The sequence below is a fragment of the Monomorium pharaonis genome, chromosome 4 (genome assembly GCF_013373865.1).
Source record: "Monomorium pharaonis isolate MP-MQ-018 chromosome 4, ASM1337386v2, whole genome shotgun sequence".
NCBI classification, from domain to species: Eukaryota; Metazoa; Arthropoda; class Insecta; order Hymenoptera; family Formicidae; genus Monomorium; species Monomorium pharaonis.
The window spans coordinates 19,681,112-19,703,371 of record NC_050470.1 but is presented as its reverse complement, the minus strand read 5'-3'; the positions used below and the strand labels follow the sequence as shown (position 1 = coordinate 19,703,371).

Sequence of the window (22,260 nt, the reverse complement as noted above, 5' to 3'; positions counted from 1 at the left end):
TTTACACATTTTATGTTTCTGTAAATGATACTGTATTGACTATAGTATATTCTATCAGTGCAAATAATTATATTTTATTAAATTCTGTATTATATTGAAATTATATAATACTAAATAAAATATATAACATATATAATTAAGCGACGCAGTTGCGGTGTGACGCCAAGTACATTTAAAGAAACCGAACGAGCCATACGAACAAGACGTGAATTTCACTGTGCAAACCGCTACCAAGCTTTTCTAGAATTTATGTCAAATCCATTTTTATTTAAAATATCCAAGAATTAAAATTGTAACACATACTCTAATAGTAATTTTGTTATATAATATTGATACGTTCTTTTGTTGTAAAGATTTCGTAAAAATTTCGTAAAAGTGCCTTAATATGCATTATACTTTTATATAATTATACATTTTTTTTAAATCTTTATAAGGTAAATATACCGATCAGGGGAGCTCGCCCGGATGACCTTGGCCTTGACATATGTTGTCAAGGTTATCCTCCTGAGTGACGTTGAAGATTTTAGCCGTCGTTCGTGATTCATTAAAAAGTTAATAACAAAAAAAAGTTTCTTTAATACGACACAATTACTCAGTATAGGAGTATATTAGATGAATTTACAACTTTTCACGTGTAGCGAGGTCCACCCTCCTTGCTTACAGAGCGGAACGACGTCCACGCCTGTACTTTACCACAAGGGTTTGCGACATAAGATTTGAAACTGTGGCCAAATATCGAATTTAAAATGTTTGGGTTAGGTTAGAAAAAATATGGGGAGAGGGCGCAGGGGGAGGGGCTCCGCGCTTCTTCCGCCCACGCGTTTTCTAAGAATAACCCAACTAATTTTATGTCGCTAAAATTTATCCCATTAATAATAATGTTATTGAATAAAGTATTTATATACTGTACCATATGGATTTTTGACTTTCAACGCAAAGCGAGGTCCAACAACATCTCCTATTTACAACGCGTGAAAGTCGCTGCTTTACTAAAATACAATTAACATATACATCTCTACAAAAGATCCACGCTGTTTGTTTTCAATGTTTTCGCATTATCCAAATAGCGATCCCCTGATTGGTATATTTACCATTATTTATTGATCGCTGAATCCATTAGGAACACACACATACAACACACACACACACACACACACACACACACACACACACATATATACAGGGTGTTACAAAAGCATCAGATTTGCTTAACACCATGCGATAGAGAATAAAAATCTAAGAAGAAATGTCTAATACTATTTTTCGATGCGGTAAATAGTTTCGCCTTAATTCATTATTGTAATAAGTCAATAAACGCGGAAGTACAAAAGAAAGTCAGTGATGGAGAATGCGTGAAGTTGACTCCTTGTTATTAAAAATGTAAAAGTGCTTCTAATGTTAATAATTATCGATAAAATTCTTTAGAAGGCTACCAAAATTTTCAATAGAATTGTTGGTTACCGAGAAATATTTCCATTTTGACGGGACTTATTTTCGAATTTGTATCTTCAACTAAAGAAATTTTTTATTCCGCAGCTTACAGCTTTGAGTGCTAATATTTATCGATAATTATTAGCATTAGAAGCATTTTTTAATTTTTAATAACAAGCAGTCAACTTCACACATTCTCCGTCACTGACTTTCTCTTGTACCTCCGCGCTTATTGACTTATTACAATGATGAATTAAGGCGAAACTATTTACCACATCGAAAAATAGTGTTAGACGTTTCTTCTTAGATTTTCATTCTCTATCGCATGGTGCTAAGCAAATCCGATGCTTTTGTAACACCCTGTATATACAGGGTGAGCTATTTTAATTAACGCACGCAATTATTTCGAAAACAAAGCATTTTAGAGAAAAATGTTTCAGACAAAAGTTTTATGGTTTCGAGGGGGTTATAAGATGGTATCATTGGTTTGACACTGAAGAGTCATTTAAAGGTTACGTGAAGGTCACTTCAATTTTTTTAAATTGCAATCCCTATTTTTTATTGTATATTTTTGTAGCTTACCTCGAGAGCTTTCCGAAAGACTATAGACAAATGTCTTTTCGTGAAGCTTTTTTCGAGCTTTTAAAGCTCCAAAGTTCCAATATTTTGATAAAAATACAAAATACCTCGTAAAATATTAATTTTTCGATTTTACTTACTATAATACTTTTTAGCACATAATAATCATTAAAAAAGACATAGTTTTTTTTTTAATTTGCAATAAGCAATTACATAATTTTTAATAATTTTTTAATAATTTATTTGTTAAAAATTTTTAAGATAATCTTAAGTTTCTTATGATACCTTTTAAATAAATAAAATAACTATTTAAGGATAGATAGAGGAAAGTTTTTCATGGCTACTCAAAATCAGTTGTTTTCGCGACTATTCAAAATCAGTTGTTTTCATGATATATTCAAAATCAGTTGTTTTTGCGACTATTCAAAATCAGTCGTTTTCGCGACTATTCAAAATCAGTCGTTTTCGCGACTATTCAAAAGCAGTTGTTTTCATGACTATTCAAAATCAGTTGTTTTCGCGACTATTTAAAATCAGTTGTTTTCACGGTCCCTTGAAATCAGTTGTTTTCACGATTATTCAAAATTAGTTGTTTTCACGGCCCCTTGAAATCAGTTGTTTTCACGACTATTTAAAATCAGTTGTTTTCACGACTATTTAAAATCAGTTGTTTTCACGACTATTCAAAATCAGTTGTTTTCGCGACTATTCAAAATCAGTTGTTTTCACGGCCTCTTGAAATCAGTTGTTTTCACGACTATTCAAAATCAGTTGTTTTTATAGCTTCCCAAACCCAGTTACTTATATCAATAACTACATTGACTTCTTTTTTTAAGAATGATATTGCACTGAATTACATATTAATATTCCTAACTAACTATTTAGTCAAAATCCGATACTACTGCTGATTATTACAAGCAACTTTAATTCGAACCATTAAGCTTATGAACTTTTACGATTCTTCAGAAATTGTCGATATTTTACTAGTTTTGGGAGAAGCTTTTGGCAATTATCGTCAAGTTGCGAGACTTTACCAAAATCGATACCCAAACAGACGACATCCAAATGATACTGTCATACGGCGTCTTAAGATAAGAGCCCAACTAGGTAAGTTGACCCGTTGTCGCGTAAATCATAAATATATTGATGACGATGTACATGTTTTCGCTATCTTAGCGGCTATTAACATTAACCCTCATATTAGCAGTCGTCAAATAGCTAGACAAACCGGTATACCTCAGAGAACAATCATGAGAATTTTGAGAAAAAGAAAATATCCATACCATATTACACTAACGCAAGCTCTAACTCCAAATGACATGCAACAGCGTGTACTGTTTTGTCGATGGGCCATACGGATGATTGCGCATAACGCAGATTTTTTTAAATATGTTCCATTCTCTGATGAAGCATTTAAAAATAACGGAGAATTTAACACACATAATTGTCATTACTGATCAGATGCCAATCCATATTGGCATAAACAAGTAGATAATCAACATTGTTGGAGCGTAATGGTTTGGTGTGAATCGTCAACGGTTATCTCATTAGTCCATATTTTTTTGAAGAAAATATGAACAGACATGTCTTTTTGGAGTTACTAAGGGATCATTTACCTGTTTTACTCGAAGAAGTCGATTTGAAGACGAGGCAAAGAATTCGTGGATTCAGCTGGATGGTGCAGCACCACATTATGCACAAATCGTAAATAATTTTCTGGATCAAAACTTCAATGGCAGATGGATCGGACAAGGTGGTCCAGTTGCATGGCCCGCCCGGTCACCAGATTTGACTTCTCCTGATTTTTACTTGTGAGGATACTTAAAAAATGTCGTGTACGAACGAGAACCGATGACAAGGGAAGACATGATTGAACAGATTCGAATTGATTGTAGACCGATACCAAAAGCAATCTTACTTAAAACGGTCGACCATTTCGCAAAGAGAATTAGATTGTGTTCAAGCCAACGGGGGTAACTTTGAACAGTTTCTGCGATAGATGCTAAAAGAATGTTTGGATCTTGCCTTGACTAGCTGGATCATGCTCGGGTCTTGCCTTGACTGGCTGGATCATGCTTGGATCTTGCCTTGACTGGCTGGATCATGCTTGGGTCTTGCCTTGACTGGCTGGATCATGCTTGGATCTTGCCTTGATTGACTGGACCATGCTTGGATCTTGTTTGATTGGTCAAATAATGTAAGATAAGGCTATCAGAAAGTGAATATTTTAAGGGTATCTTGTATTTTTATCAAAATATTAGAACTTTGGAGCTTTATAACTCAAAAAGTGCTTCACAAAAAGACATTTGTCTATAGTGTTTCGGAAAGCTCTCGAGATAAGCTACAAGAATATGCAATAAAAAATAGGGATTGCAATTTAAAAAAATTGAAGTGACTTTCACGTAACCTTCAAATGATTCTTCAGTGTCAAATCAATGATACCATCTTATGGCCCTCTTGAAACCATAAAACTTTTGTCTGAAACATTTTTTTCTAAAATGCTTTGTTTCCGAAATAATTGCGTGCGTTAATTAAAATAGCTCACCATGTGTATATATATAGGGTGATTCAAAATAACTATATGTCTTTGCATAGACGTATTCTTAGTAATATTCTGAGTCAACTTTTTCTTTCGCAAAAAATTATCCAGATCTTAGATTTCTAGATATAATAAAAAATAGTTTAAGTATCCTGAATCGGATACAAGAGGTAAGCAGGGGTGGCACAACTCACCGCTGCTCGCAGGCACCACGAGCACCGCGACGCATCTGCTTCGCTCAATAATCGATAATCATTTCAATTATCTTTAACACAGATCTTTAATACAGATTTAAAATTTTTTGCTAGTCGGATCAACCTCGATCTTGCTTCTTGATCTTGCTTTTGCTAGCCGAATCAACCTCGATCTTGCTTCTCGATCTTGCTTTTGCTAGCCGGATCAACCTTGATCTTGCTTTTGTCAGTCAAATCAACCTGATACGTAAGGATCAACTTGACCTCATAACAATACAACATACAAGATATTTTGCACTTTGTGCCAATGTACTGCAAAGTACTACTTTAGGGCCTCATAACTCGAAAAGTACTTGGTAGAAGTACACTTAATTATAGTGTTTTGGAAAGCTCTCGAGATAAGCTACAAGAATATGTAATGAGAAAAGGTACGTTCCATTTAAGAAATTAAAAGTGACCTTTACGTGACTTTCAACAAACTCTTCAAGGTCAAACTAATGGTACCATCTTATGTCCTCCTTGAAACCATACAACTTTTGTCTGAAATATTTTTGTATACGGGGCTTAGTATTTGAGATATTTTGCTGTCCAAGTAAAATGGGACACCCTGTATATATATATATATATATATATATATATACAGGGTGTCCCATTTTAACTTGGACAGCAATATATATATATATATATATATATATATATATATATATATTGCTATATGCGAACAAAATAGAGTTATGTATTTTAAATAAGATAAGCTGTGAATAGAATGGCCATAGATGTTATAAGGTAGTATATTTTATGTTAAAGATGTATTTAATCAACAAGAAAAGACTTATAATTAAAAACTTGTTTTATTTTTTATTGCACTAACACTAATCTACTCATAACTACGAATTGGTCTAAATATTTCGATGCTTTTCAAATCCTTTATATCCTCAACAATTTTATTTTTTGATAAAATAAACTCTTCTAACACAATCTTGACAATCTTTGGCCGCATCCACGTGAGTTCTTTGTTGCATAAAAAACATTCTACTACAGTCTCGAATCCTTCGTCTTCAGTGAAATAACTCCGGAAAGCGTGAGATCCAATATTCTTAAGGTCACTTGAAAGTCTTCCTGGGCGATAACACTTTATACATTGGCGTTAAGGATATATAATTTTTGTCCAACATATTCCCAGGTAGCAAGATGTCGTCTAATTGACGTCATTTTTTGGTCATTTTATGATGAACCAGACGGCATAATGTCGAGATAAAATGACGTCTAAATGTCGTAAAACTGACGTAAATTTGTCTCATCTTAACGACGTCATATATTGACGTCAAAAATACGTCATTATTTTCATATTATTGACGTCATTTTCAAGAAGCTAGTATCGTACATTTGATGGTATTTTATTGCTATTTTTATGACAAAACACATGCTGAAATAATTCTTTAAAAAATTGTTTAAACAAATTGTTTATTAACAATTTATTTTAATACTTTTTATCAACAATTTTTTTTATACCTTTGTATAACACACTCTCCGTAGTTAATTTTGTCTATTGCTGCCAAATCAACTATGAGAATTAAGTAATTAAATCAAATAAATATTTTAAATAATTAAATAAATACAAGTACACAAATAAATAATTAACAACTAAAAATAAAAAATAATAAATTATTGAAACAATTTCTAATTTTATTTATTTTTATCTATTTACTTATTAGTTTACTTAGTTATTTATTTCTCTATTTATTTATTAATTTAAATTTATTTATTTATTCATTAATATAAAAAATAAAAATAAAGTTTTAAGTAAGAGAATGTGTAATAAGCGCGTGGAGAGCCCGTGGAGCCACATGGCACGCTACGCTGCTGCGTATGCCGGCCGCGCGCCGTTTGATTGATCAACTTTATTTATTAATAATTTAGTAAATAATAGTCTAAGCCAAAATTTTTAAAGGAACATTTAGTTTAAAATTTTATTCTCATTTATTCTATAAAATAAAAATTATTCATTCTGGGACACCCTGTATACTATAATGTATATTCGAATCATGTATGTGAGATGTATATACATTTAACATTGTACACTGTACATACATATCAAATACATTAATAGATATACACTTTATATACCATAATGTATATTCGAATCATGTGAGATATATATACATTTAACATACAAGATATTTTTTTCACATTATGGAAAAAAAATGCATATACATAGAATATCCGATGTTATATGGGTGCTACCTGGGTTTCCAGCATTTTTACACAAATACTCTTCAAGAGTATTTTATATGTCTTCGGGTAATCGATGGATCGTACTCCATCGATGGGTCCGTAATTTTCCATTTTTTACTCCTCCGTCCTTTTGTCAGTTGTGTAAGGGGTGACCGTTGCTCCTATGGTTTGAAGGGCGAGGAAGAAGACGGATGGAAGGGATTCGTTGGCCGATCTGCAATAATTAAACAAGCTTCGGTTTGAATCTCGTTTAATCACGCACGTGATTAAACGAGAAACTTCAACTCGGGAGAGTCTCCTAGTTCTACTGCCGCTGCAGTGTCGCCAACCTTGCTCGCATCCGCCGCTAACTCAAGCGGCCAATCGCGTACGTCGCTGCCGCCAGCGCTCGCACCTGAGATGATGCATAGGCGCCGGCAACGCAGACGGTGGCGCGGTCAGACAAGGGATCGCGCGTAATACAAATAAGGCCAACGTCCCGCTAAGACGTTTACAGTTGGTAGTTTCATTTTTTAAAACATTTAAATTAAAATTTGTTAACAATAAATTTAATTTTAAAAGAAAATACCTGTTCTGGTTTCTTAATAAAGGGTTCTGGCGTTCTTTTTCTTGCACTCGCATTCTTTTTTTTTACTAGAAAAAATTTTTGTTTATCCGTTAGAAACTATTAGACACATATAAATCGGATCCACTTTATATATAAATCGGAAAGGTCGATAAAATTATTGGCGCAACATGTGATTTTGCGCCATTTAACATCAAAATAGAATTTTATGTAATATTTTATTTATTTATTACACGAAAAATGAGATAAGATTAATGTTTTATAACTGATAAATTAAACTAATATTGCAAAAAAATGAAATAATATGTAATTGCGTCTTTTGATTCAGATAAATATGGTCGAAAAAATATTATTTTCAGTTTTACTTACGACAGCAATCAATTATTTTAGTGAAGAGTTTGTGATTCATATAATATCCTACTTCATATAATTCTCTTCAAAATGACGCTGTTAAATGTCGCAAACGTAATAAACGACTACGTTTCAAATTGCAAGTACAACACAGACACCTATAACATCGTTTGAAATTGAAGTGCACAATGAAATTCACGATATTCTACAAAAATGTCAAGATGTACGATCGGTATCATTATTTGAACATGATTATGTACTTGATTTTGACGATATATCATAACTGCATAAAGCACAAGTTGTAGAATATATTACGCCTGCAGAAAAAGAAAAAGACAGTTTTGAACCTGAAGAATACATTGTTGATGATGAAGATTGGAAGATTGACTTTAATTATAAGAGAAAAGCTGTGGAGTTTTGGAAAGCCAGAAAGAAAGCAAATCGACCTTTAACTACTGTACAAAACCGTTTTTGCAAAGTTAAATCCATACGTCAACTATATAGGTGAGAAGCGAGTATAAAGAAAGGTGAAACAAATGCAGATAAAGTTTCATTTATTACGGAATAATACGTACTGCAAAAATTTGAAGAAGCTCGTGAAAGAAGATTTATTGTTCATGACATGAAATTAAGATCATGGGCCTTGGAAGCAAAAAGCCAAATAGATCTACCTGAATTTGAGGCAAGTAAATATTGGATTTGAAAATTCAAGAATGTGGAATTGTTTCCCGCAAAATAACAACGTTTAGAAACCAGAAATACGTTGGCGCTGCAAGTCCATATTTAAGAAAAAAAAAACTTAAACGATTGCTCCTTCATTGCTCCATCATAATCTACAATTGCTCCCCTTTTAAAATTAATACTTTTCGAAATATTAACAAAAAACGTAAAATTTTTTATTTTTAACAAAAAACCTATTTATAATAGCTGTATGGAAAAAAGGAAAGTATAAAACGATTGCTCCTTCATTGCTCCATCAGAATCTGCAATTGCTCCCCTTTTAAAATTAATATTTTTCTAAATATTTACAAAAAATGGTAAAATTTTTTATTTATAATAAACAACATATTTATAATAGCTTTGTGCAACTAAATACAGCATAAAACAATTGCTCCTTCATTGCTTAGCATTGCTCTATAATTATTTTCATGATTTATTGCATTTATATTGAAAAATTAACAAATTATTAATTTCACAAGTGACGCCGCCGCCACCTATCGGCGGCCTACCGTAACTGCTTCGCTCTTCAACCGATGGCGGAAATATTCAAACGTTATTGTTTATAACATTGACATTTTCTATTGCTTTTGTTGGTAGAACGATTGCTCCTTGCTTGCTCTGTAGTGATATTCAATCGCTCCACTCGTATAATTAATTTTCTTTAATATTTTAGCAATAAACCATTTGTTTTCTTAAACAAACGTATTTCCTGCTGTCCCCTGCGAGTAAATTCAACATAAAACGATTGCTCTTTTGTTGCTTAGCGTTGCTCCATGATTACTTTCTACATATGGTTTCTAATAACAATATAATATATTATGATACAAATGCATATGAAAATGCGTGAAAGTATAAGGATCTTGTTAATCTTTTGCATGGAAAGTCGCAAACCCATGTGGCGCAGAGAATGTTTTACACACACACACACACACACACACACACACACGGGGGGTGCAAGGGGGGTTTTCGGCCCCCCTTCCCGCACCCACCCCGTTCAAGTCGCTAACCCATGTGGACTTTACTTTGCTTGCAATATACATGAGTTGCCAATGTACATTGCAAGCAAAGTAAAGTCCACATGGGTTAGCGACTTGGTTGGGAGGGTGCGGGAGGGGGGGCCGAAGGCCCCCCTTGCACCCCCCCGTGTGTGTGTGTGTGTGTGTGTGTAAAACATTCTTTGCACCACATGGGTTTGCGACTTTCCATGCAAAAAATTAACAAGATTCTTATACTTTCACGCATTTTCATATGCATTTGTATCATAATATATTATATTGTTACTAGAAACCATATGTAGAAAGTGATCATGGAGCAACGCTAAGCAACAAAGGAGCAATCGTTTTATGTTGAATTTACTCGCAGGGGACAGCAGGAAATACGTTTGTTTAAGAAAACAAATGGTTTATTGCTAAAATATTAAAGAAAATTAATTATACAAGTGGAGCGATTGAATATCACTACAGAGCAAACAAGGAGCAATCGTTCTATCAACAAAAGCAATAGAAAATGTCAATGTTATAAACAATAACGTTTGAATATTTCCGCCATCGGTTGCCGAGCGAAGCAGTTACGGTAGGTCGCCGATAGGTAGCGGCGGCGTCACTTGTGAAATTAATAATTTGTTAATTTTTCAATAAAAATGCAATAAACCACGAAAGTAATCATTGAGCAACGCTAAGCAACAAAGGAGCAATCGTTTTATGTTGAATATACTCGCAGGGGACTGTAGGAAATACGTTTGTTTAAGAAAACGAATGGTTTATTGCTAAAATATTAAAGAAAATTAATTATACGAGTGGAGCGATTGAATATCACTACAGAGCAAGCGAAGAGCAATCGTTCTAACAACAAAAGCAATAGAAAATGTCAATGTTATAAACAATAACGTTTGAATATTTCCGCCATCGGTTGCCGAGCAAAGCAGTTACGGTAGGCCGCCGATAGGTGGCGGCGGCGTCACTTGTGAAATTAATAATTTGTTAATTTTTCAATATAAATGCAATAAATCATGAAAATAATTATAGAGCAATGCGAAGCAATGAAGGAGCAATTGTTTTATGCTGTATTTAGTTGCACAAAGCTATTATAAATATGTTTTTTATTATAAATAAAAAATTTTACCATTTTTTGTAAATATTTAGAAAAATATTAATTTTAAAAGGGGAGCAATTGCAGATTCTGATAAAGCAATTAAGGAGCAATCGTTTTATACTTTACTTATTTCCATACAGCTGTTATAAATGTTTTTTAGTAAAAATAAAAAATTTTCACATTTTTTGTTAATATTTAAAAAAATATTGATTTTAAAAGGAAAGCAATTGTAGATTCTGATGGAGCAATGAAGGAGCAATCGTTTTATACTTTCCTTTTTTCCATACAGCTATTATAAATAGGTTTTTTGTTAAAAATAAAAAATTTTACGTTTTTTGTTAATATTTCGAAAAGTATTAATTTTAAAAGGGGAGCAATTGTAGATTATGATGGAGCAATGAAGGAGCAATCGTTTAAGTTTTTTTTTTCTTAAATATGAACTTGCAGCGCCAACGTATTTCTAGTCGTTTAGAACGCGATTTATGCTTGAAAATATTAATAATCTACAAGATATCGCAAAATTGTTTGTTTCAAATGTAAGATCTAACATCCCAGTCATCGAAATCGAAGAAGTTTATAATGCAGATGAGAGTGGCTTTAACCTTGAAATACATTCTGGACGAACATTAAAGCAATTAGGTGCAAAAATAGTTGAAGCAACGGTTTAATCGATATCTTCTACGACATAGTTACACTATAATACCGATTATTTCTGCAAGCGGACGTTTTCTTTCACTACTGTACATGGTTTTAAAGGATTCCACAGGAACATTTGGTGCAAGAAATTCTTTTTTGTCTAGTTAATATTTACATCCAAGCTTTAAAATCAGGAAAACTTACATTTGAACATTTCAAAACTTGGTTCAGCGAAGTGTATTTACTGAATACTGATCGTAAAAGTATGCTACTACTTGATTCATGGACGGGACACTGCCCGAGTTAGCTACAGCAGTTGATTTCACAAGACAAAGAAGTACAACTTTTAATTCCAAAAAAGACGACGAGCCTCATTCAGCCTTTAGATGTGTTTGGATTTCGGATTTGGAAAAATTTTGTGCGAACATTTTCAGATAATATAATTCTTCAAGAGAGAGATGTCAATTTGCACTCCCGTAACAAAATAATTAAATTGCAATCATTAACCTATAATCAGCTTTCTTCGCCTAGATTCAAAAATCTTTTCCAATATGCTTGATTTAAAAGCGGATATGTAAAAATACATCCTGGCGAATTTCAAAATCCTATAGATTTCTGTTACAAAATGAAAACTATATACCCAAATGTATTTGTGGAATGGCTTTTATGCGCTGTGCATAAATCGGTGCGGCGAATTTCTGTTTTAAACATTTTTATGAAGAATATCATTATTGTACAAAATATAATCCGTAATTTACAAAATAGTTAAACATATCCACATTATGTAAATCAGAAAGTTAGACAAGGTTATCAGTGCATTATATAGTTTTACGTCATTTAATATTAAAGTAGAGTTTTAATATTTTGTTTATTGATTTGCAAAATTATCCACTGAAATAATAAATGTATGAATGTTATTATTATAATAAAATAATAAATAACGTTTATTGTTATTATGATATTATGATATATTTATACATGTTGTTATATATGTTGTAAGTACATACTGATCGGCTTAAAAGCTATCTGAAATGTATGTTAATAATAATATAAATAATTGAAATAGATAGACTTTATTGTATTCCCTCAGGAGTTACAAGACGCTTTTGTACGGAGCGTTCCTGAACCGTTTACATTTGCATCATAAACCCAACTTCCGATTTGATCTGGCCATCTGTGACTATTACATCTATAGCCTCCCTACCCCTTCTCGCACTCCTTTCCCCCCCCCCCTCCTGCAGCCCTTTATCCTCTGCCTTTTCTCCTAGACCTCCTCTCCATCTCCTCCCTGTCGCGGTCTTTACTCTTTTCTCTTCTCAGAACATCAGCCATTTATTTTCTTGTCATCGCAATTATATCCTCTCCCTTCTTCTCCGACCTGCCATCCCCGTACTCCACCTCCTGCTCCTCTGTCCGTTTCCGCTCAGCCTACTTTACCTCTCTCCATCTCCGGCGTCTTCTCCGCTCCTTCTCTTCTCCCTCGTCCATTTTCTGTTTCATCCCGTTTCTCTCTCCACTTGCAGTTCCCTACTTGTCACCATTACCCTTTTTTCTCTTTCCCTTTCCTTCTTGGCCATCCCCATGATTCACCCTGTTTTTTTCTTGTTCTTCTTTGTCGTCCTCTTCTTCCCCTTGAGTTCTTCCGTCCTCTTCTTCTTGCCTTTCTCCCTTCTTCCACCGCTTTTCTTCCCTCTCACTCCTTGCTCTTCTTTCTTCTCAGATCATCAGCCATCCTTTTGTCAACTATTATATCCTCTTCTTCCTTCTTCTCCGATCTGCCATCTTTGTACTCCTACTCCTACTCTTCCATTTGTTTCCATTCAGCCTCTCTCTCCGTCTCCGACGTCTCCTCTGCTCCTTTTCTTCTTCCTCCTCCATCTCTTCTGGTCTTCTCCCTCCTTCTTCCTCTCACCAAACCTGCCGTCTCCTCCGTCATCTCTCCCAGTCTTCCCAGCTCTCTCCTTATCTTCTTCTGCTCCACCGATACCTCACTTACACTCCCCATTCCCTTCTTACCTCTTTCAGCTCTTCTTCTATCTATTTCCATTTCTCTTCTCACTTTTCACTTTTTCTCATTTCTTTCCAACTATTAATTTCTCTCCACTATCAATCTCTCACTTAACTGCTGTCTTTATTATTGTCTTTGCCGGCAGATCACGCGTTCGCAAACACTGCGTTCACAAACACGCTACCGCCGTCCTTATCCCAGTGCCGCCAACCGGACTTTTGACTCTCGAACAACTCTCTATTTCTCTTCCTATTGGTCCTCTCCAGATCTCTCGATATCTCCCCAGCTCCGCTCCATCGTCTCTTCTTTTTACCCCCCCTCCTTGAACTCCTTTGCTGTTCCCGTCTTGCCTACTCATCCTCGTCTTGACTCCTGATTTTCACTTCTTTTTTGCTTCTTTATTCCTTTCTTCCGTTTCTTTCCTTCATTTCCTTCCGTTCTTTTCGATCTCCTCTTCACTTATTTGTCTTCCAACTTTCCACTTTCATTCTTCACTATTCTTTTTTTAATTCCGGAGCTCACACATTCACTTCCATACACTCTGATGCCATCTTTCCTTCCTATAAATAATTTAAATATTGCTTTACAAAACTATTTTAATAACTAAAACTGCTAACAATTTTTTAAAAATTACTTTAGATACAATTTTTTCGATATCTTATTGGTAGTTATTCCGCAAAAACAAAGTCTATATTTTTTACAATGTAATTTTTCTTAAATTGTAGTATCGTCGTCGTTTTCGTAAAGAATTCAGTGCTTACATGAATAGCATACGGATAGTCTATATACGGATAGCGTATATGCGGAAACGTTTATAATTATTTCTCGAAAATGGTTTATTGAAACATAAATTAATTATATTTATCTTTTATAGCTTCGAAGATATTCACATGGAAAGGAAAAAACCGATTTTTTTCGAAGGAGTGTTTTACCCCCTCAAAGTGAAAGTTAGCAGAAATAAAAAATCGTTTTCTATTAGGAACGAACTGCTACTTGCGTATAATTTTTTAGAATTTTCTGAATTTTTGAGTTCGATAACTTGTCAGAATGCAAAATTTTCGTTTGTAATATTGACTCACAGAATTTTCTGAATTTTCGGGTTCAATAACTTGTCAGAATGCAAAATTTTCGCCTGTAATATTGACTCACAGCGCATTAAGAGGGAAAAGCATCGCCGACTCCATTCCACGAAAGAGGATCGAGAGAGACTTAGATCCATTCAATTACACCAGAATGAGTTTCACGAGCAAGAAGAGGGACTACTCTACAGCGTTGGTATAGCAGATTAGCTTCAGGCCACTTTAATTTCCAAATAACTATTACTTTTTTGCATCGAAATCTTTAAACGCATTTTCCCGAAAACGTGATCTTTTTAATTCGTGTACACGACGAAGAAAAAAATGTTTGATTGATTGATTTTTCTCAAAAATATTTAGTCACATAATGTTAAACAATCATCGATGAACCCAAAAAATTAATTAAAAAATAATTTATACAGTTTATTTTTGTATAAAAAAACAATTTTTTTTTACAAAAATTACAATTTTTTTTTATTAGGCGTACAAATAAGTTTCCGCCGTTTAACAAAAGTTGGCGCCACCAGTAAGTTATAGTTAAAATTGTCAAATGTAAAATGGTATTATCGTAAGATTGAACATCTGTCAACAATATAACCTTGAAATATTAGTGAATTTTTATGAGTGGCACCCGTTTGCTCACATCAATATTGGCCACGGTCCCGATTGGCCACGTTAATATTGGCCACGTAAATATTTAGCATGTCAATATTGACTACGTCAATATTGGGAACGATCCCGATTGACCACAGGGTGGATTGGCAATATTGGCCACGCGTCAATATTGGACACGTCAATATTGCCTGCGTTAATAATGGCCACGCGTCAATATTGGACATGTCAATATTGCCTGCGTTAATAATGGCCACGCGTCATTATTGGCCACGCGTCAATATTACCCACGTCAATATTAATGAATTTTTTTTGTTTAGCGTGGAAAGTTGCAAACATATGTTGTGCAGAGAAATGCTTTGCACACACACACACACACACACGGTGCAAGGGGGGAGCGGTGCACTTGCACACGGTTCAAATGGACACGTTGCATTTGCACACTGTGCATTTGGACACAAAACAAATTTTTTAAAAAATGTACACCAGTTATAGGCACACGTAAAATTTGATCACCGGATATTTGCACACGAAACAATGTCTACCGTTTACTTGGACACGTAAAAGTTGCACACCATTTAAGTCGCAATGTGTACATGGGTTAGCGACTTGGACGGCGTGGGTGCGGAGGGGGGCCAATTGCCCCTCTTGCATCCCCCCGTGTGCGTGCGTGCGTGCGTGCGTGTGTGTAAAGCATTTACTGCACCACATGGGTTTGCGACTTAAATGGTGTGCAATTGAACGGTGTGCAACTGAGCGGTGTGCAAATAAACGGTGTCCAAAAGCACTGTGTCCAAATGAACGGCGTGCATCTTTCCGTGTGCAAATGATCAGTGCGCATTTTTCCGTGTGCAAATGATCAGTGTGCATCTTTCCGTGTGCAAATGATCAGTGCGCATCTTTCCGTGTAGAAATGTTCGGTGTGTATCTTTCCATGTGTAAATAATCGGTGCACATTTCTTGATGTGCAAATGAGTGGTGTGCAAGTGAATGGTGTTCAAGTGAGCGGTGTGCAAATAAATGGTGTGCAACTTTTACGTGTCCAAGTGAACGGTGGACATTTTTTTGTGTGCAAATATCCGGTGGTCAAATTTTACGTGTGCATAAAACTATACATTTTTAATAAAATTTCCTTTTGTCCAAATGCACCGTGGCCATTTGAACTGTGCGCAAGATATTGTGTCCAAAAGCACCGTGTCCAAATGCACCGTGTCCATTTGAACCGTGTCCAAGTAAGTGCCACCCGTGCAAGGGGGCCCTCGGCACTCACTCCCGCACTCACCCCGTCCAAGTCGCTAATCAATGTGCATTGTATTGGAAATCAAATAAAACATGGCCATTTCGAACGTGGCCATTGCGGACGTAGCTGTTTCGGACGTAGGGAAATTGAACTCCGTGCAATATTTTCCGTGGCCATTCCGAACGTGGTTGTTTCTAACGTGGCCATTTCGAACGTGGCCATTTCGAACATGGCCGCGAAATCGTTAGGAGCGTTCAGTTTGTGGAATTCCACATCCCCTCTTCGGGGATTACGACACCGGCGTTACGCGTTAATTCCAGCGCTAATTCTTGCTGTAACGTCGATGTCTTACATCTAACAGAATTTTACATTCTATGTAAACTTCAGGGATTATGACACCGGCGTTACGCGTTAATTCCAGCGCTAATTCTTGCTGTAACGTCGATGTCTTACATCTAACAGAATTCCACATTCTATGTAAATCTCCCTCGCGCGCATTTCCCCGTTGACAATAAATATGCGACAATACTAAAGCGCGAGGAAGACAGAGATTATCATTGTTATTAATCTGAAGGATTGAACGCTTCGCGACGTCTTCGCGAGTTAATTTATTGGATGAGTCTCCGCAACCTACCGGCACTACGACACTAAAGACGCTCACCGAAAAATTTTGCGCTACGTTCATTCCGCCGGCACTTTGCGCTACCGAACTCACGAGACGCCATATGTCATCGGAAATTAAGTCTCGTGCTGGATGGAATGATAACCCGGCCGGTCCGTGCGTTAGCTTCGCCGAATAAAACGTTAAACCGACGTTAAATCAGTTGGAGCGCTCGAACGTAAAACGTACGCGTGAACTTCGCGGAACACGTTTTCCAACCACTGAATCGTATTCGCTCGGTCAGGAATCGGCCATATTTTAAAAGACGCTTCCCTCCTAAAGTTTTTAAAGCGCCGCGAATTTTTTGCTATTAATTGTATATATCTAAATATATCATCGTCCTGTGATTGGCACTGCTGTTGCTGCTGATGTTGTCGATGTTGGGACGACTGAACGAGTCTAACATCCGGATTTTTTTCCTCCTCCTCCTCTTCCTCTTCCTCCTCCTCCTTCTTTTCTGGCTTATCTCCACTTAATGTGGCCTCGTCATCGTCGCCGGTTCGCGCAACACCACCGCCAGTTTGGACTGAGTAATAAAATCTTGTTAATTCTTTATATTAATTTATTTCTTCTAATTTCAAACTTTTTACTGCTACGACAAGGAAATAACAATACCAAGGTAACGTACCTGTAGGTAAGGTAACGTACCTGTTTTATCCTTGTCTTATTTTACTTTTTTTACTGGAACCCCTACGTTAGACGAAAATGCGTTAAAGTAACCTACCATACTCACTTGACTTATGTTAGACGGTTAACGTAAACGAAGAAATAATAATTCCGTTGTGTGGTTAATTAACTCGTTATTTATTTTTGTAACATATTACGCTATGTTCGTGTGAGAATTAAGTGAGAGGTTGCGCTCTTTCTATTTATTTTAATACAAAAAAATAAATTTATTATATGTAATTTTTAAGTGTCGGACAAGAAGGAAAATGACAAAAATTTTAAAACGGTTAATTAGACAACACTTCGCTGAGATTTAATAAAAAATTGTTATTCAAGTAATAAATTCGCGTGATAAAATTTATATAAAAAACCCTAAGATAAATTTATCTGATTAATAATTTAAAAGTTTATCTTTTTTCACAATTTTTAATATAATTAAGAAAATTTTTACTATGAAAGTTCTAATATAGCAAAATTATTTTATATGTTTAATAAAAATTTGTATTTTTGTTCTTTTATAAATATATCTTATTATAATTTAAGAATTTATATTTTATACCGTGATATTAATAACACAGGCACACACAAAAAAAAAGTGATTGGTCCGGCGGACTAGACTAGTCAATCCTTATGTATTTCGACCCGCTGAATCCGAATCTAAGGTCAGAATTGCAAAGTTAGCTCACATTTTCAAACCACAAAAAAAATTCTTTTTTAATTACACAGGCAAACGATAAAAAAGTGGTTGGTCCGGCGGACTAGACTAGTCAATCCTTATGTATTTCGATCCGCTGAATCCGAATCTAAGATCAGAATTGCAAAATTAGCTCGCATTTTCTAACCTCAAAAAAAATTTTTTTTTAAATATTGGTCCGGTGGGCCAGACTAGTCAATTCTTATGTATTTTGACCTGCTGAATCCGAATCCAAGGTCAGAATTGCAAAGTTAGCTCGCATTTCCTAACCTAAAAAAAAATTTTTTTGAGATTAGGAAAAAATGAGCTAATTCAGCAATTCTGACCTTGGATTTGGATTCAGCGAGTCAAAATACATAAGGATAGACTAGTCTGGTCCGCCGGACCAACATTAAAAAAAATTTTTTTTTGAGGTTAGGAAAAAATGAGCCAATTCAGCAATTCTGACCTTGGATTTGGATTCAGCGGGTCAAAATACATAAGAATAAACTAGTCTGGTTTGCCGGACCAACATTTAAAAAAAAATTTTTTTGAGGTTAGAAAATGCGAGCTAACTTTGCAATTCTGACCTTAGATTCGGATTCAGCGGGTCAAAATACATAAGGATTGACTAGTCTAGTCCGCCGGACCAACCACTTTTTTTTTTTGTGTGCCTGTGTAATTGTTAAATAAAAATTTTTATAATAGAAACACAAAATAATTTATATAAAATTTTATTTTATATAAATTTTACTCCATTACTAATAAATTATTGTTTATTTGAAGTAGAGGCTGGTAAAATAATTACAAATAAAGCACTTACGTGCGTAGATGGATATAATAATAATAATATTTTAAAATACATTTTGTTTTTGTTTCATTAACTGTACAATATTTTTTAATTTTTGTAATGTTAATATCTCCGTTATGTTTTAAAATTGCGAGATAGGGAAAAAACTTGAAAATATTAGTTGAAGTAGATCTCTAAACAAAATATTATTCTAGGGTTCCAGTCCTTTTTTACACCCTATTCCTATGTCCCCCAAAAAATTCGCGTAGCTTGGTGTAAGTAATTTCTAACAAAAATAATTAAAATTACATTTGAAATTATAATTAAAATTATATATTTATAATTATATTTTTAAATAATATATTTAAAACTAATATATTATACTGTTATATTATCTGAAGGCACCACACCGACGTCTTTCCTTTTCTCTTCCTCTCTCTCTAGCGTTCCTTCCTTCTCTTCAACCACGCTTTCTCTCTCCTCTTCCCCTTCATGCGCACTTTTTTCTTCTTCTACTTTGATGGAGGACACGTTCATAGCGTCGATTTCTCCTACTAACAAATAACATAATATTATTTTTACCTGAAATGTACTGAATTGTGAAAAATCTTATTATAAAAATTTACTTTGTGAAAATAACGCCTCCGAGTCAAGCGTCTGTGGTAGCTCTAGCTCCTCCTCTCCCACCTCTTCATTTATTTCTGAATTACTCTCTTTTTTTTCTCTTTCTCTTCTTTGTTTTGTCCTTCCTCCGACTCTTTATTTTCCTCCTCTTCCTCCCGCTTCTCCTCCTCCTCCTCCGACACCTTGTCATCATCTTTATTATCTTTTTCCTCTTCTTCCTGCTGTTTCTTCTCCTCCTGCTCTTTTTCCTTCTCATCGCCATCTTTTTCATCTTCCACTTCTTCCATTTCACAATCATTCCTTTCTTCAACATTCCTTTCCATTGCTCGTTCCTCCCTTTCTGCTAGCATTCTTTCAAAAGGATCCTCTTCTACATCCATCACGCCATTTTCTCTTTCTTGTACTGAAAAATAACATTGTTATTATTATTATTATTATTATTATTATTATTATTATTATTATTATTATTCTTACAAATTAATCTAAATTAAGTAAAAAACTTTTTAAAAAAATACTTATCCGGTGTAAATAATGCCGCTGAGTCGAACGAGCTCGGTGCCACCTCAGACCCGTTTTGCGTGTCGTCATCTAACATCATAATTTATGTATTATTAAACAGCATAATAATATTAATTAATATTCGAGTAATATCTTGTATTTAAAAATTAATGCTTACCAGAGTCCAATTCCACACGGGAATGACGCGGGGTGATGCTACTGCTACTGCTACTACATTATCATCAGGGGCTTCTTCAATTCGACGTTTAAAAATTAAAACTTTTAATATGAACTAAACTTTTAACTAAATTTTAAAAATGAATTTTATTTTCGATTTACGCGCAGGTACAGCCTCCACAAGCCCTTCTGCCGTACGCCGCCGCAAACTTAGTCGGCCGTACTGTGTGAGATAAGGGTTTACCAGCGCTACTGGTCTCTCACCTACAAAAATACTCGTAATTAAATATAAAATACTAACTTTTTTATGATAACTTTATTGGATATCTAATATTTAATATTTTCTTTTTACCTGATACTCTTCTGTTCTGATTTTCCACCTCCTTGTTTTGACGAAGTCGGAAGTGAGCGATGCACCCACTCGCGCCATTAAAAAAAAAAACTTGGATCCGTGTGGCAAAGCGACGCGCTTTGACAATGCAAGATATAATGTCAACTAGCCATGCGTTTCCGTCACAATACCCCATTCTGTGCAACATGCACAGCATTGTGCTAGAACATTCCTTTTCCGCAAAACGCACGAATAGCGAATAATTAAGCTTGTCGTCGTCGTCACGAGATAGATGTTTAAAGTAATCGCGCTTGTCAATCTGTTTATTCAGATTGCATGCAATTACAAAAAATTTCACAATTATTGAGCGCGGATCCATTTTTTCGATTTTTATAAACTTTTCTCGCACTTGCAACAAACATGCACAAGCGACTTGAAGGAATATGCTTAAGTCAACTCACACGAAAGCACAAGAACTAACACTTGTACGTGTCAGAACACGAAATTTATACCCTAAGCTCGACTTAGGTAGAAAATGTCGAGAATAGTGGGCGTGATTTTCTATTTACCTTATTGGAAAACTAGTTTGCCACTTTTCTTCGTATGTCTAAATCTTCTCGAAAAATTCATTATTTTTCTCGTGAAAGGGAATTCTCGCAAAAATTAGTTATTTCCATATTATAACATTTTATAATAAAACATTTTATAATAAATGTGAAATACATTTTCTATAATTTTTGTTTCAAAAGTAACTTACTTAGCTGAAAAATAGAATCATGGTCAAACTAGTTATCTGTAACATGTAATTCACCTTCTAAATTTTTATTTTACCCTTTACTTAAATTTTTAACTGCGCGTACTTTAATTGGTGTTAATTACTTTTTCTTAAATTTTACATTTAGATTTTTAAAAATTTCAGGAGTCGATGAAGAATTGCATTCTCATTTTATTATTCTACAATTAACCAACAGTAAACAATTAGATTCGAAAAGAAAGAATACATGTTCGAGCAAGTTCGATCTTGTCTCGTCTCCAATGGTTACTTCACATTCCAAATTCAAATTTTTACTCGTTACTTTTTTATATAAATTTTTAGTTCAAAATGTTTTTATCAAATAATACTTAATTTTTATAAATTTTTACATTCAATCTTTGTAATTTGAATTTTTGTGTAGCTAACGTAGTGTAATTATTTAAAACTAAAAAAATTAAATAAAATTTTAGTTTATAAAAATTTTATTTAGGTTTTTCCCACCACTGTCTCATTTGCGTGCGCAACTTTTATTACGTCACAAACAGAGGCGAGGGCATTTCCCGTGATGTAAATGTGAATTCGATATTCTTCCTTCGAAGCGTCAACCTCGCGAACAAAAAGTTTTCTTCAACCTTCTCGAACTTTCGATTTGAGAGTGTGAGAGTTACACACCTTATTTCACTCACTGGTTTCATTCCGTGCCTTTATACAACGAAGAAGAAGAAGGAGAAGAAGAAGAAGAAAGAACAATGGCCAGCCAGCAACAAAGTGTTAATTATAACTCCTCGAACCAGGCGATTCACGATAAT

General features: G+C 34.6%; 1 protein-coding gene across 7 annotated transcripts in view; it reads left to right on the top strand.

The window, feature by feature from the left end:
- LOC105836759 (protein spire homolog 1) overlaps positions 1–22,260 on the top strand; it is a 325,078-nt gene that overhangs the window by 116,168 nt on the left and 186,650 nt on the right. The gene's annotated exons all lie outside the window — the stretch shown is intronic.